The following is a 17,030-nucleotide window of genomic DNA, read 5'->3' on the forward strand; positions in this document are numbered from 1 at the left end:
ACAAAAGTTATGGAGACAGATGTCAAGGTATTTGAACTCAACTAGTGGTTAGGGTGGGTGGGGATTTTAGGAGACACCATTAGTGTAGCAAATATAGTAAAAGTCAATACCTGATTGTCTAGAATAATGGGGGGCAAGAAGCACGTCCTTGGTGAATAAAATAGCTACAGTGGGTGATTTCCACAGACACCTGAGATTATAACTTCTTCCCTCCATTTTCATCTCCTTGTGAGAACAAGGAATTAGTGTAATGCTCAGCCTACCAGAGGAAGAGGGTAAATCTTGGACACATAGAGCTTGAAAATTAGCCCCTTTGATGGAGACACTGTAGTATCCCATCTTACCAACCTTTTTACCTTGAGAGTTGACAGACAGGGTGGCATGAACTGATCAAGTTGTGATCTGCATTGCTGATGAGGCTGGCCCAAACTAACCATTCTCTGCCAATTCCCGTGTGACTCATTTGTTCATCCCTAGGAGAGGCCACAGTTGGGAAAGGCATAAGTGAGCCAAAACTTCTCTATGCTAGTGGCACCTAGATCTTGGCATTTCCCAGAGATGTTGTTGTCCTAGAATACAGGTGGCCTCAGCTGGTTCCCAAAAGAGAGAATCATTTCCTTCAATCAAATAAGAATAGAACTAAATTAGTAAAAACATCTAATGTATGTCCTTATACTTCATCGCCCCTGATGTCAGTACTCTGCATTTTTATGTATATTTTCTTACTTCTTTCTCCCACTAATAAACATATCTGCCTCTGGATATTACTAGCAGAAGATTCAAGACACTTTAAGTGAGATCCCTTAACCCATCTGCATTGCCCATTAAAGAAAAATCCCAACAGCAGCCCCAGCCAACTATGGAGAGTGTGTCTATGTCACAGGAGGTGTCAAATTGTTAGCATTTACCTGCCTCTGCCTATGCTGCATGGCCCGTGTGCAAATGCTCTAGCTGTGGTCAGCTTTAGGTGGACACTGGCAGGGGTGTAGAAGACAAGGGCTCTATCTGAAATTTCTTAGAGTGGCATCCTGTCCTGTATCAAAAGAAAGCTGCATTGTGTGGGAGCACAAAGTGAGGTTGCAGACACCCGTTGGGACTGGATGGCAGGCCTATGCTTTCCACTTGGTCATTGTGCCCGCTTTGTGTGTGGTCACAGTGGTGCTGCTCCATTAGGATTCTTGGAGAGTGAGGACTTCTTGGATGGCATTCAATGGTCTTTTGTGCAGATCTGGAAACCAGCCTTGGTGAGGTTTTAATGCATGTGAAGAAGAGGCTGTGTGTAAAGGAAGTGATGAAATGGAGCTGATTCCAAGGCCCTAGGGTCTAGACCTTTTGTCTTTAGCTTCCATTGACTTTGGCATTCAAGAGTCTCATCTGGTAAGTCTCTTGGAGACAGAGGTGGATCAGACCCCTCTGCTGACTTCAGGATAGCTGTTCACACCCTCAGCAGTGTTCCCTTCTGAGCTGGGGATAGTGGGAACAATGCACATATACTTGGCAGCATCTTCTCACTGAGCACCACTCCCTGGCTGTCCTCTGCAGGCTTGGGACCTTTGCTTTGGGCATACTCCCAGATGAAAGGTTTTCCCTTTTGGTGGTCATGGACAAAACTGGCAACAGGAGAGCGCCCTCTAGAAACAGGACTGCTGCCCTGTTTGTCCTCAGGCTGTCTCCTCTTCCTAGCTACTTTTCTTGCAGAGCAACATGCTCACAGGATCTATCCTCCTTTTTGTAGGCTCTCTCTGACCTTTATTTTAAGTATCGTGTGACATGTGTACTTGTGTTTTTATTGCAGACTGCCTCAAATCCATTTGGATATGGATGCTATACAAATTATAAATAAATAAATACATGATAAAGACAAGATCTCTTCCTTGCCAGCTCGTTGCTTAAAAAGCAGCAAGTTTGCACTTGCGTGACTCTGCTTTTGCTGGGCCCCATGCCGGCAGCCAACAGGAGTGAAAACAAAATCTGTCCCTTTCAACACCACACATTCCTCTCCTGAGCCTAGGGGAAGAGGTGGCAAGTACCATTTGCCAATCAGGAACCAGATAGCCTTTCCTTCACTGAATCCCACATCTTTAATGAAATTCCACCCAGTTTTGGAGAATCATGTTGGTAAATAAGATAGCTTTTCCTAGCAGTTACGGAACATCTCTATCTCATGCCATCCCCACAATTTTACCCACCCCCCTGGCTTCCTCTCCTGTTCTGCCCCTCTGCCTATCTCTTAGGAACCTTGTTTTTCTCATAAGCAAATGCTCCACCATCCTTTGCTTATTCTGCACAAGAATCTCTCAGCGCCTGCTTTAATGAAATCTAGGCTTCCCTTGAACTCCCATTACTTCCAAAGAGGGCATCTGCTTATTGTTTCGGTAGTTGCTTTATTTATCTCTTGCTTACTCCTCATCTTTCTGACTCTCTTTCAAGTCACTTTTCTGCCTTTGAACCCTGAAGCCCACCTCTTCTCTTTTCATTTTCTTCGGAGAACATTGGGCCCACCAAACTGAGGCTGTTGAAATCATTCTGGGTGATTCCTTTATGTCTTCTTTTATTTGGGCTTTTATTTCTCCTGTCTCTGTTTTGGAAGTCGTCTTCCTCCTTCCCAAGGCTAGGTCTTCAGCTTTGTCCTGAGTATTAGTCATTCTCTGCTACTCCACTTTCTTGCCCCCATTGATTTAGCTCTTCTCTTCTCATGACTTGACTTACTTCTCTGTGAGTTTTACCTCAACCTTTATATTTTAAAAATATTAATAAAATAGAAACTGTCATTCTGCCTTGTTACCTCCACAGGCCATTTTCCTCTCGCTGTTTTTCTTTTCATCATTAGCCTTTTGGAAGGAATTGCCTGTATGTTGACACCCCTGCCTACTTCACCACCCTCATGCCATTACTGTGTGACTCCCAGTACCATAACCACAGAGAAACGACTTTCTTAAATATTATTCACAACCCTTTGTCTGCCAGATCCAACTGACTCCTCCCACCTTCCATTCTACGGGATATTTTCTTGCTCCTCACCCTGTGCTTGCCTTCCATGCTATCCTTTAGGTCCTACTGCCCCTAAAATTGTTCCTTTTCCATGTCATTTGCTGCTTCTTTGAGTCCTTTGCCCTTTCTCTTCTGAGATTTTCAGTTTTTGAATCTCAGTGGTCTACTTGACAATTCCTCCTATTTGAGATTCTATCCTGGTAGACTCTCAGACTCCCTTTTCCTCCTTCCTACTCTCATACCGAAAAACAACTGGCTTCTTTCACCAGAGTATTCTTCTTCCAGCCTCTATTCTTTGAGTTCCCATCTTCCATAGTTCATCCATTGAGTCAGTTGTTAGGTATTGTTGTTATCCCTCAACTGTGTCTTACATTCTTTCTCTTTCTTTCTGTTCCCACTATCAACCCCTGTTTCAGATATCTCTGCCTCCCCCAAAAGCTGCCCACTGAGTATTATGTGTATTTGGAGGGCAAACTTCATTTGGAGCCTGAACCAAAGACATATAGGAGATCCTCTTCTCTGTCCTCTTACCTCACTATGCATATGTAGACCATGGGAAAAATCACTTATGCCTTCCTAACGATGGTTTTGTTGTGTTGAATGATGTAAACTTTATTTAGCTTATATTTAGCAATATCAGCAAAGTGATACTGATTTTAAGTCAGGTTGTTCTGTGCTGAATTATTTACCCAGAAAGAGCAGAATTGGAGTAACTTGGGGTAGGCAAAGATCAGAGGTTGATCTCATGGAGGAACCCAGAAGAAGAGAATGCCCTCAGAAGACAGGAGAACACAGGAGACATTTCAGCAGTGACTGGCTTCAAATAAGACAAGGAAGAGAATCTTAATGGAGTTCCTGGAAACATTGCTTCTAAGCAACAAAATAATGTTGATGTCATATTTAACATTTAAACTCTATAGCAAGAAGTAAACAAGGAGAGGAGGGGAAAACCATGAAAATATTAGAGACAACATGTGTTGAAGAGCAGGAAAACTCATGCAAAATTATGATAACAGATGCTTTATTGCAGCAAAAATGTATATACCCTTTTCCCTATGTGTTTATGTTTGTGTACATTAATTTTATTCATTACTGTATTGCTTTATAGATAAATAATTGTATTTCTGAATGCAGAAGAGTGGGCCATTATATATATGTGGCCATGAGAAAAATCAGTTATGCATTCCTAATGATGGACTTGTTGGAGATATATATATATATCCTTCAGCTTCTTCTTCCTTAGATTTTCTTGTGCTAACTTAAGGAGAACTTTGCTAGATTTTTGAATATACTAAAGTGGTACCACTAATCTTCCAATGATACAAAACAGAAATAAAGATAAAGTACTAAGGAATATTAAACAGCCTCCTTGGATCTCACCCTTATAATTTTTTTATTATGGTAAAATGTATATGTCAAAATTTGCCATTTTAACCATTTTTGGTGTGTAATATTTATTGGCATTAATTACATTCACAATGTTGTGCAATCCTTTAACCCCTATTTACTTCCATTTTTTTCCCTCAATCCAAACAGAACCTCTGTAACCATTAAACAACAATTCCTCATTCCTCCTACCCCCCAATCCCTGCTAACATCTTATCTATGTTCTGTCTCTATGAATTCGCCTATTTCAGATATTTAATATAAGTGAAATCATACAATATTTGTCTTTTTGCCCCTGGCTTATTTCACTAACTATGTTTTCAAGGTTCATAAATGTTCCAGCATGTATTGAAACTATATTCCTCTTTATGATTAAGTGTATTCCATTGTGAGTATACAGTCAGCATTCCATATCTGTCGATTCTACATCCTTGGATTCAAACAACCATGGATTGAAAATACTCAGAAAAAAATTCCATAAAGTTCCAAAAAGCAAAAATTGAATTTGCCACATGCTGGCAACTATTTACATAGTATTTACATTGTATTAGATAGTATAAGTAATCCAGAGATGATTTAAATGATACAGGAGGTTGTGTATAGGTTATATGCAAATACTGCACCATTTTATTTAAGGGACTTGACCATTAGCAGATTTTGGTATCTCAAAGGGTCCTGGAACCCATCCCCTGAGGATACTGAGGGATGGCTGTATCCCATTTTGTTAATCCATTAACCTGTTGATGGGTTATTATAAATAATGCTTCCGTAAACACTGGCACACAAGTATTTGTTTCAGTCCCTGTTTTAAATTCTTCTGGATATATACTTAGGAGTAGAATTGATGGGTCATATGGTAATTTTATGTTTAACTTTTTGAGGAACTACCAAATTGTTTTTTCATAGCAGCTGCACCATTTTACATTTTCAACAGCAATGCATGAAGGTTCTAGTTTCTCTACATCTTTGTCAACACTTGTGATTTTTTTTTTTTTAATTAGAGCATTTTAGTAGGTGTGAAGTGGTACCTCACTGTGACTTAGATTTGCATTTCCCTAGTAACTAATGGTGTCAAGCATCTTTTCACATGATTGGCCATTTGTATACCATCTTCAGAGAAGGATCGGTTCTGGTGCTTTGCCAGTGTTTGAATTGGGCTGCTTGTCTTTTTGTTTTTGACTGTAGTGGTGATTTGTCTATTCTGGATCGTATATTTTCATCAGATGTAGGATTGGCAAATATTTCCTCCCACTCTGTAAGATGACTTTTTACTTTCTTGATAATGTCCTTTGCTTTTAGTTTTAGTTTTTAGTTTTGATGAAGTCTGATTTATTTATTTTTCCTTTTGTTTCTCATACTTTTTTAGTGTGATTGTTAAGAATTCATTGCCACATCAAAAGTCATGAAGATTTACTGCTGTGTTTTCTACTATGAGTTTTTATGTTTTTAGCTCTAGTATTTAGATTATTGATCCATTTTGAGTTAATTTTTGTATGTGATGTGAAATAGGGGTCCAATTTCATTCTTTTGCATGTAGAAATTCAGTTGTACCAACACTGTTGTTGAAGACTGTTCTTTTCCCTATTGAATAGATTTGGAATCTTTGTCAAAAATTAATCAGCCATGGATGTACAGGCTTCTTTCTGGACTCTTAATTCTATCCCATTGGTGTATATGTCTACCTATTCCATAGGTAGTCTAACACTATCAAACTGCTTTGGTGACTGTAGCTTAATAGTGAGATTTGAAATCAGAAAAGTTGAGTCCTCTGACTTTATTCTATTTTAAAATTGTTTTGGCTTTTTGGGTCCCTTTGCACTTTCTTATGAATTGGAGTGATCAGCTTCTCCATCTCTGTCTTGACAGTTTCCTCACCCTCCATGAAGTGCTTCAAGAGCTTGCTCTCAAGCTTCACTTAGCTGACGTGAGCAGCTGCAGGTAGACCACCAGGTAGTCGGAGGTACTCTGGTTTTTGAAGGAGGCTAACAGGTCTGCTACTGAGGTCTGCTTCTCCATCTGCTCGATCAAGTTCATAGAGGTGTTGTGGAAATCCTCAACTGTGAACTTAGCCCTAGGACAACACGTACTCTTCACTCTTGGCAGACACGACCTTGAACCACTGCAAGTCCTTGCTGTCATCCAGCAGTACCTCCCAGTGGGAGAATCTGAGGCTCCATAAAGCAGTTCCCATCAGGACCAGTCTTGCTAATATGTGAGTATTTTTTGCCAAGGCCCTTGATCTTACGCTGATAGATGCTGTCATCCTCAACACACTTTTTCTACGGGACTGAGTTCCAGCTACTCAGAGACCAGATGGTTTTACACAGCAGTCTCTTGCTGAATTCAGCCTGCTGAGCCATGATGGCTTCATCAGACAAGACAGTTAACACCTTTGGAGTTGCTACTTAGTTGTTTCTTCTTCTGCTCAGTAAGTTTTCTTTTTTAAATTCATTCATCTCTGATTATTTTCTGATTGCCTTTGCGATTTCTTCTTTGGCTCATAGTTACTTAAGAGTGTGTCGTTTAATTTATACATACTGGTAAATTTTCCAGTTTTCCTATATTGTCTGTGAGCAGACAGTTTACTTTATGTGATTTAAATACTTTAAAATTTATTGAGTCTTGTTTTGTGACCTACTAATGTGTCTCAGTGTGTATCTCTTTGAGTTTAGCCTATATGGGATTTGTTGAGGTTTGTAGACTCATAGATTCATGTTTTTCACCAAATTTGGGAACTTTGGGAGCCAGTACTTCTTCAAATATTTTTTTCTGCCCCTTTCTCTCTCTCATCTCCTTCTGGAGAGTGGGTATGCTGGTCTGCTTATCACATAAATTTCTTAGGCTCTGTTCACTGTTTTTTTTTTTTTTTTTACTCTTTTCTTTCTACTACTCAGACTGGGTAACTTCAGTTGCACTATATTCAAGTTTACTGATTCTTTCTTCTAACTCAAAACAGATGTAGAACCCTATTAGTGAATTTCTCATTTCAGTTATTACTGTTTTCAGCATGAGAACTTCTTTTTGGGACCTGTATTATAATTTCTATCTTTTTATTGATATTCTCATTTTACTTACAGTTTGTTTCTCTGGTTTCCTTTAGTTCTTTGTCTGTGTTTTCCTTAAACTATTTATGTATATTTAAGAGAGTTATTTTGAAGTAGTTATCTTACAATTGTAACAGTTGAACTTCCTCACAGATGGTTTTTGTCAGTTAATTTTGTTCCTTTGAATGAGCTATAATTTCCTGTTTCTTTCTATGCTTTGTGATTCTTTATCGAAACTGGACATTTGAATAGTGTAAGGTGGGAACTCTGGAAATCAGATTTATTCCATTTTGATGACTTTGCTTGCTGAACACTATAGTAGTTCATTTGTTTAATGATTTCCCCAAAATATTTTTGCAAAGACTGTGTTCCTTGTTGTGTGTGGCCACTGAAGTCTTTGTCCCTTAGCTTGTATTCAGCTACAGTTTTGACAGAGATTTCCTTGAATGCCAGAGCTGAACAAACAAACACCTTTCCCAGTATTTGCAGGTCAACTCTATGCCAGGGCACTCCTTCAACACTTAGTCAGGCTTGCACTGAGCCTAGGGGTCAGTCTGAAGTAAAAGCTTAGTGTATTCTCAAGTCTTTTCTAAGCATTCATCATGCTTTGGGCATGCATGGTTTTCTAAATTTTCCTGGATATATGACTGCTTTTATATGTTCTAATTTACTGAGTTTTTGCTCTCAGGCCTTGGGTGGTCTGTTGTATGTTTTGACTGTAATCCTTTGCCCCAGGGATCTTAGGTTTGTCAGTTTAGCTTGCATGTTTTTGAGCAATACCAACTGCTTTTATGTACTGATTCCCTAGTTAGGTGAAACAGATGAGCACTTTATGTTTGTCCTGCAGGTCACATTTGGTTAGAACAGACATGCACGGTCATTTGTGAATAAACTCTACTGTGCTCCCTCCTGAACCAACGATCACGGTCCTAACATGGGAGTTGGAACTGGTGCTGCTTTGATGTCATCATTATTCTGAGGAGGTGATGGGACAAAGCAAGTAAAAATGCCACAAAGCTTTCTTACTGTCTTGAAGTTGTTTTTTTTTTTGATTCAACATCTACTTAGTTGCTATAAACATTGACTGTTTTCCAGAGTTCTGATAAAGTTGATTCTAACAGTTTCTGCTTGCTTTTTTAATGTTTTGTTTTTGTTTTTGTTTTTTGTGGGGAAATGAGAACTTGGAGCTGTCTACTCTGCTGATGTCACTCCCACTCTAAAATTAACCACTTCATTCTTTTGGAAAGGTTTAAGAGATTCCTACAATTTCAGACCTGGAAGAAACTTTTGATATCATGTAGTCTGGTGGTTTGTGACCCTTCTCCTCAGAGCACCAGGGTTTCTATGGAATTCCCCCAGGGGCACTCAGAATATTTGAGACTCTTTACCATTGCTCTCGCCTTTTCACCTAGAATAACTCAGAGTTTGTCACTATTATTTTCATTTTTTAAATGATCAGTTTTCATTTGAATTAAGAATTTTTACCTTAAAAAAATTTAGAAACTTGGTTCATATCAAGTGCTTAGTTCAGAGCTAAGTAAAGAAGGTTAAGTTTCCTCATTCAAAGTCATCCAATTTTCCAGCTGAGTAGCTGGACTAAGACATGTGTACATGCTTGGCAGGATCGTAACTTGCTGCCTTTGTTCCATGTTTAAATAGGGTAAAGGCACTGTGCTATGTAGGAGAAGGCAGGAGAAGGAGATTGTTGGGGCAGTTCTCAGTCCTTCTCTGTTATCCTGAACAATCCAGTTTTGGCTCCAAATTTACATCCTCTCTCAGCACAACTAGGCTGTGGTTGACCAGATTTGAACCTTCTTGGAGGCAACTTGTCAACTCTCTGTTGTTACCATAGAATGGCTGCCTCACTTCTTCTCCAAACATCATTCCAGGGGTTAGCAAAGTATGTTTAACTACCACATATAATTCTCTCCCCAGAGGAGCTCTAGAAAATAAAATTTTCTCTATCTTATTATATTTTCAGTTCCACTTGCATATGGCCACTAGCTGTGAATATGTAAGAATAGTGTATGGTGGTAGTGTAATTCTTCTGTTTTTCATGCTTTTTGAGCAACAGGAAGGAGCTTAAGTGAATAATGAATGAGACATGGGTACCCAGGAAGAACATGGGACACCATACATGATATCAAGCTAGACCTATAGAGAGGCTCATTAAGGTTGGAGAATTTTCTGCAGAGAGAAAACAGCAGTCTTTGTTGGATGCATTTCACTGCAGTTCTCAAAGAGAGTGAGCTAATCTGATCTGCTTAACCTCTCATAGTCTCTCAGAGCCCTAAGATTCCATCATTTGTAATAAATAATTTCTGATTCTGCATATGTTCTGTAGATATGATGAATTTTATTTTCTTTGGTACAATTATATATATATTTATATGTATTACATGTAAATGTATTATATTTTATTTATATATGTAAATACATAATATTTATGCATAATACACATATTTTTTATTAGTTGATTGTATAAAAGTATGAAAAATGTGGTAATATCCCTCAGAAGTTTGTAGGAGCAGCAATTTTCAATCCATTTAATATTATATCTAAATAGAAACAATCAGCTTGGAGGTTTTCTTGCTGACTGGTATATTGACATGATTGTGATACCTCCAGCTGGCTTTTTCACACTGAATGACAATTACACGCATGCCCCATGATACTTGATGCTCACTGAGCATAAAGAGAAAGGAAAACAGTGATCTTAGGTCCATGAGGGAAGGCTATAACCATGGACAAAGTAAGCAAACAGAAACCCAGCTAATTGAAAGGGAGGGTAGTTAAAATTTAGCAATGTTGAATTGGGAATAGCATCAGTGTCAAAGGGAACTTGAATTTAACTGGATGATTAAAAAATAACAAAGCAGATTATTTCTTCCTCTGAATTTATGTTACCAAAATAATCCAAAGATTTTTTTTTTTAACCTTGTGTCTTAAAAGGGAGCCATTGAATATACAGGTTTAGGATGAGTTGTGTAAAAGCTATTATTTTCTAACACCAGAACTATATTTAATCTTTTTGCATGTTTTAACTGTTACATTATAGGTATGTAGCTTTGCAGTAACATGAACAGTAGTGCCTTCTGTTTGAATGTTCTAGGTATTTGACTTCTTTACTACCATGTAACTGCCTCCCCCACCCACAGTAATAATTCTTCTCATGTATAAGGAAACAAATAATGTGTACATATTATATTAAAAGTAAAAAATGAACAGTGACATATTAAGGCAAAAAATACTAAAAATCCTCCTTTGCATGCTTCTCAGAGGTACCTGGGAGCATAGTGGAAAGGTCTTGAACTGGGAATTCAGAAAACTTGGATTCGAGTATGCAGTCTGCCACTTACCATGTGATTTTGTCAAGTCTCTTTTCTTCTCTTAGCCTTCTTCCCCCCAACCCTGTGTCCCCAGTCTGCACTATGGAGACAGGATCTAATCCCTCGGTTATTTTGAAATAATATGTAGGGAACCATTTGAAAAAAAAAATGATATGCAAATGATATGGATGGTGATGTTTCCAGCTAGAAATTAATATTTTTTTAAAATTATTATTCTTATATGGTATTATATATTTTTTAAAGGTGAAGCATGACCAATAACCAACCGTGTTTTTGTGGAATAACAAGCACTTAATTACCGTTTTCACTTGAATTGGCAATGGGGAACAGTGGAAACAGAGCTAAGAAGCCAAAATCAGTTAACTGCTATCAGCTAACAGAGCTTGTGTATGTTGCTTCACACCCCTGAGGCTTTACTTTTTTGTTTTTTAAATGCAAATACTCTGTTTCCTAGGTTCCTTTAAAATGTTAGGACTTGGTAAGTCTTTTCCTCACTTATCCTATTGCCATCTATCACCCTCTGCCCTCCTCCTTCACACAGACACCTCACTACCACTTTTTCCTTCTCCTGGCTAACTTTAGCAAGGTCTTTATAAGTCAGCTCAGATGTCATGTCTTTTAAGAATTCTCCTCTAATTTCTCTTGGCAACTAGGGGCTGGCTTAACTAAGTCTTCTCGGTATTATCTTAACACCTTATACCTACCTATATCATTGGACTCTGCTATTTGGTTATAAAATATTTATGTGTCTTTTACTCCAACTACAATTTAAAACTCTTAAAGATACAGGTCATGTGCTACTCATTTGGGGACTGGCATTTAGTAGATTTTTAATAAATACTTCTTTACTGAGTGAGTAAATGAATGAGTATATAATATATGAGAAGCTCTTTGAAAATAATAAAAGACAATGTGAAATATGGTATTTTTCAAGTACAACTACAGAATGAAGATGCATTTATCCAGTGAAACAGTGCTATATTTGGAAATCAGTTATTGGGCCATCTCTAGTAATTTGGTGACTAACTCCAGGAAAATCACTTAAGCTCTCAGCACTTAACTTACTATCCCAAAATGGGACAATCTGCATTTCATATTGCCTGTCTCATTAAAAATGTCACAGAGGCCAAAATTAGAGCAATTACATGATGTCTGCTGATTTTTTAAAAATGAAGGTGTGTTATGTATTCTTGGGGGTTACATTAATACTTGTTCATAGTTAAATTGCTTTATACTCAAAATATTCCTGAAAAGTTTTCTCTGAACAATTTAAAATTAAATAACATTTAAATGGACTGAAGGGAACTTCTATTTAAAGCATATTTTTGATCTATACCAGTTTTGTAGAGTACACAGTCCTTTCGAAGGGGAACAATTATTTGTAATTTGTTTTGTAATTTAGAATTTTTTTTGTTACACCAGTTTCTTGAAGCAGCACCCTTCTATATCCCTCTGACTTTATCTTCTCTTCTGTTTGGTGAGCTATTGTTGACTGTCAGTGAAGATGAAATATCCCCAACTGAAGTGGCTTTATTGTCTTTGAGAATCTGAACTTTTGTTCACAAACACAACCTCTGTCCTGCAAACAGTAATTTTCAGAATTGCACAAATGTATTTGTGTCTTTGAGAAATATGCAAAGAAGTACTAAAGTGATGCTTTCAGGAACTTTGGGAAATCTTAGACCTAAAACTTAGGTAAAAGGTACATTACTTAATAATTCCCTAGAGAATTGGGGATGGTCTTTCTTTTTTATTTTTAACAGAATTTTTTTTTCAATTGACCCCGGAGAGAGTAATAAATCCAGAGTCAGTTTCTTATGTAATTATGATACCACTTGGCCCTACTTTCTTAGAACACTTCTTGTCCTTATCTGGGAAAGAATGTAACTTAGGCTTTGCGTACTCTGCGATTAAGAACACAAACTACATAGTGTTTAAATTTCCTTGTTGTGAAGTTAATGTGGAACTGAGCTCCTTTTTAAGTGTCCCACTATGTGAAATTTTGTCTCGTGGAAACATGACACCTCTGTCTTGATTGCTTTTTCTCTTTTTGAGTTTCAACTTTATTGAAGTATACTGTGTGTACAATAAATTGTACCCATGTAAAATCTATGTAGCCACCACCACAGTCAAGGAACAGGGACATTTCCAACCACCCCAAAAGATCCCTCATGCCTCTTTGCAGTCATTTCCCATTCCATTCCAGCGCTAGGTAACCATGGATCTACTTTCTGTCATCATGGATCAATTTGCGTGCCTGTCTTGTTTTGAGCCCACCTTCTTGTGATAGAGTTCTTTTATGGGGGAGATAAACTATATGGTTGGGAGGAAGGAGAAGGCTGAGCTGAGGCATTTATTCAAATAAATCTCTTCAGATCTGATACACACTAAATTTTTGTGGAAGTAAGTTTTATCTAAAGTCATAGGCTGGTAGTTAGTTACCTTTAGAAAATGGTTAACTGAGAACAACGAAATTGGAATGAGATTTATATCTGGGCCATTTAATTCACAAACATCTAGGAGGAAGTTTGGGGTTTGCAGCTGCTTTGATCAAAGTGCCATTCTTCATATGAACTTGGTCCTATGCTTTTAGCTGTCACTAAGCTAAATGGGGCTCTAATATTTATTTTTTTACGTGTTCCCCATTCAGAAATGAGGTGGTGGTTGTCTTTTGACTGTGCAAACTTATGGGATATAAACTCTTATTTTTAAGAATGCGGAACTTTCTTGAAAGTGGTCAAGGGACAGGGCCAAGACTGCTCACCTCCATTTGGCCTCAGCATAATAGTTCTGACCAGTGGACATTTGACTTTATATGGCCAGGAGTCAAGTACTGTTGGTGAGATATTTGCAAAAGGATTGGCATGAAATTGCCTGACTAGTACTTTATGTTTGTGCCATAGCCCCAAAATAAACATTCCATTTCTTTCTCTAAATATATTTGTGTCCTGGATAGCCAGCTGACAACTATTGTCTTTTTTGGCTTTTCCAGTTAAATAGCAATTGTTCTGGATAAAGGAATGGCACTGTTTAAAATGCTTTCACTCTAAGAATCTCCTGGATAGGAAGGAAAATAGATTTCCAGGCTTAAGAATCAAATGGCCCTATTCAGTGTCAGTCTTATGACTCCCCTCCCCCAAGGTTAAAATTTTGTTAAATTGGGCTCTACCCTGTTCCAGAGTAAAGCTGGGAAGCTCTTGTATCAGGACTGTCCTAGACACACTTACCTTTCCAGCTTGTAGAAGTACCTTTTTCTTCATAAGCTTTAGTGGAAGAAGTGATATTTAACCTTTGGATGACCAGGGTCTTTTATTCTTTTTAAGGAGGTTTAATTAATCCATCTCTTTTCCATGTACCCTATTGTTTAGAAATTCCTTTACCATCATTTACTTAAAGCAGTAAGTCAGATTTTTGCCCTCTCTCCTCTCTTTTATTCTTCCATAGGCGAGAACTGTAGTATATGCAGATTATTGAGAGAAGAAAAATAATATCTGAAGAGGTGGCTTTCTTAAAAGGCACCAGTAGCATTAGTGTCATGTCTGAAGCACCCATTTGTGTCAACTGTACAGACCTTTCAATGGAAAATTGTGCCGTGCTACCTTTTAAAGTATGAAATGCTAATTTGGGATTTACAGTTTTTGAACTGGAGGGCTGCATTTTGCATGGGATTTTGTTTAATTTCCCAGTGAAAAAAGGCATTTGAAACACAACTGCCTACAGCCAACTGTCAACAAAATTCAGCTGTAATAGCACAGAGCCTGTCACTGATGTATGTGGTGATGTGGTAATCTTCTCAATTTAGCTGGGTATTTCTTCTTCGTACAAAATAGCTGAAAGTCTTGCTAGGCATTTATGAATATCGGGAGGTATTATTAGGCTGATAATGGGTCCAGATTAAGGAAGTGTACATTGGTTCAAAGTGTCAGTTAAAGAGACACAAAATGGGACAATGCTTGGCCCTTGATATAAGGGAATCTTTGTATTTCAGGTTTGCTTAAGATTTGGACGATGGCATGCTGAGTTCCATCTGCCATGAAAGTGGCTTTCTGGGGAAAAAAATAAAGTTGTTATGCTATTTTTTCCTCCAGAAATCTGTTTTTGTTTATCAAGAGGGTGAAATAAAAAAATCTCTAAAAAAGGAAGTGAGGAGGGCAGAACTAGGGAAATTTTGGGGGGTGAGACTGGTCATTGTTCTTTTCTCTGACACCGAGAACCAATGGTTGAGGTTTTCCCTCTGTCATGACTCTGAGAGCTGGGAGAAGAGAATTATTTTGGAGTCTGTATTTTAATAGTGGGACCCCCTTGTATTCAAAATAACTGGCAAATGCAAGGCAGAAAATAAAGCTGCATATAACCTATTCTTTGGCAAGGCATAAAGTTGGCATGTATTATTAGCTGTCATCAAAACATGACATTAGTGAAGCTTCTCATATCAAAAGGGGATTTAGAATCAAATGGCACTTTATGTTACCAGTTACTATTTTTTATTTAGTATTTAAAGTGAGCCATATTCAGATCTGGCCCCACCATTTACTAGCTCCATGGTAGCCCAGCTCTCTGTGATTAAGTTTCTTCATCTCAAAATTGGATTAATAATCATGTCTACCTCATAGGGGTTTTGTGAGAATTAAATTACTTAATAGAGGTAAAGAGCTTAGAACACTGCTTGACATGTAATAAGCAGCATATGATTAGTTATTATTATCATCATCATCAAGCAACATATTCACTATTGTTCAAGTACTCACGTCAAAAGGATGGAAAGTGGAATGTACTAGCACACATACTACATCACCTGTTGTGAAAGGTGTATTCATTCTTCTTAATCGTTATATTTTTATATATAGATGGAAGACAGAAGTGAGCCGCAGTATCTACGCTACATGGAATATGTTCTAAGACACATATAAATAGCACCATGGCTAATAGGAACTTGACAATGCCCTGCCTGTTTTATGAACTGCCTGCCCCCTGCTCCTTTCTCTGAAGCTCTGTTCTTCTTCAGCCCCTGCTTCCCCCATGACCATGATCTGTTCTCTTACCTGCTTGTCTTGGCCAATGATGATAGACCGGGGATGGACCTCTGATGGAGAGGTCTGGCTCCAGATAGGCATGCCAGTGACAAGTCTTGGTACACCCCTAAGAAAAGCTAGATTAAGCCAATCTAATTCCTTTCTCTGCAGTTCTGAATTGTGTACTGAGGTACCACCATTGTTCATTATCAGGAGGTTCCCAAATTTAAAAACTAGGAGATGGAAAGTTGGGTAGGGTTAGATGTAGCTTTGACAGTTAGGCACAAAGTAAAGCTATGAGGAAACAATAGAGCAGAGAGAAAAGCAGCAATGCTGTGTCAGAGAATCTCTGAGTCTGCATGTTTTTCTGTGTTTCCTGACTCTCACACCTGGTTCTGCAGTTTTTCCGGATCCCATGAGACCTCTTTCTGTCCCAACAACAGAATTCCCTTCCTCTCGACTTCCCACTACTGTGAGAGTGTTTCTGTTCCAATTAGGGTGCAGAGGGTCTAAGGTTTCATGTGTAGGTAGGAAGTAAAATTTTCTGGAGCTGGTAAAAAACACTGAATATAACAGAATTAAAATAAACCTGAAAAAATGGTCAGTGAGGCAAATTTTTATTTTTCCATATTCAAAGTCTTAGGAATAAAGGGGTGGTAGAAATAAGGGAATGGACAATTATCTCTAGATTCTAGTGGACTGACAAGTTCTCTGCACATCTGGTGATTACTTCTTAATAGAGTAGATAGATAATCAAGAAGTAAATGTAAATAAACATAGTAACATGGTAATTATAGAATAAGAGGACTTTTATGAAGAAAATAAGCAGTAAAATTAAAAAAATCCATTGGAGGTTTGGTGAAGTGTGTTCCTTAGCACCAAATTATTTTTCTGGGTTAACTGTCAATGATCTCTGACCTTAAGATTTTAATCCATCCCCTTCTTCTGCCTTGGCCAATGATGAAGGACTTAAGATGGATCTCTGATGGAAAAATGTGGCCCAAGACAGGCATAGATAAAGATACAGATGTATACTAAATAAACATATACTCCACTCCTAAAAAGATATAAAGTTTTTATCTCAGAGATGACATCAAAATCATCAATATATGATTGAGTTTTTTTCTCTATTTGAAGTGGATTTGAGTGGTGGATAATGGAATAACAATTTAATGAGCCTCCTTTCTGCTAGGCAATGTGCAAGAAGTTTTCCACAATTTTCTGATTTAGTAGACAAAGCCACCCAC

At 38.0% G+C, this 17,030-nt stretch overlaps 1 pseudogene; it reads right to left on the bottom strand.

Moving 5' to 3' along the window:
- Positions 1-6,151: 6,151 nt before the first annotated feature.
- LOC105097259 (ubiquitin thioesterase OTUB1-like) lies at positions 6,152-15,990 on the bottom strand (annotated as a pseudogene).
- Between the last annotated feature and the right edge of the window lie 1,040 nt (positions 15,991-17,030).

Source organism: Camelus dromedarius, chromosome 15 (assembly GCF_036321535.1).
Source record: "Camelus dromedarius isolate mCamDro1 chromosome 15, mCamDro1.pat, whole genome shotgun sequence".
Taxonomy (NCBI): Eukaryota; Metazoa; Chordata; class Mammalia; order Artiodactyla; family Camelidae; genus Camelus; species Camelus dromedarius.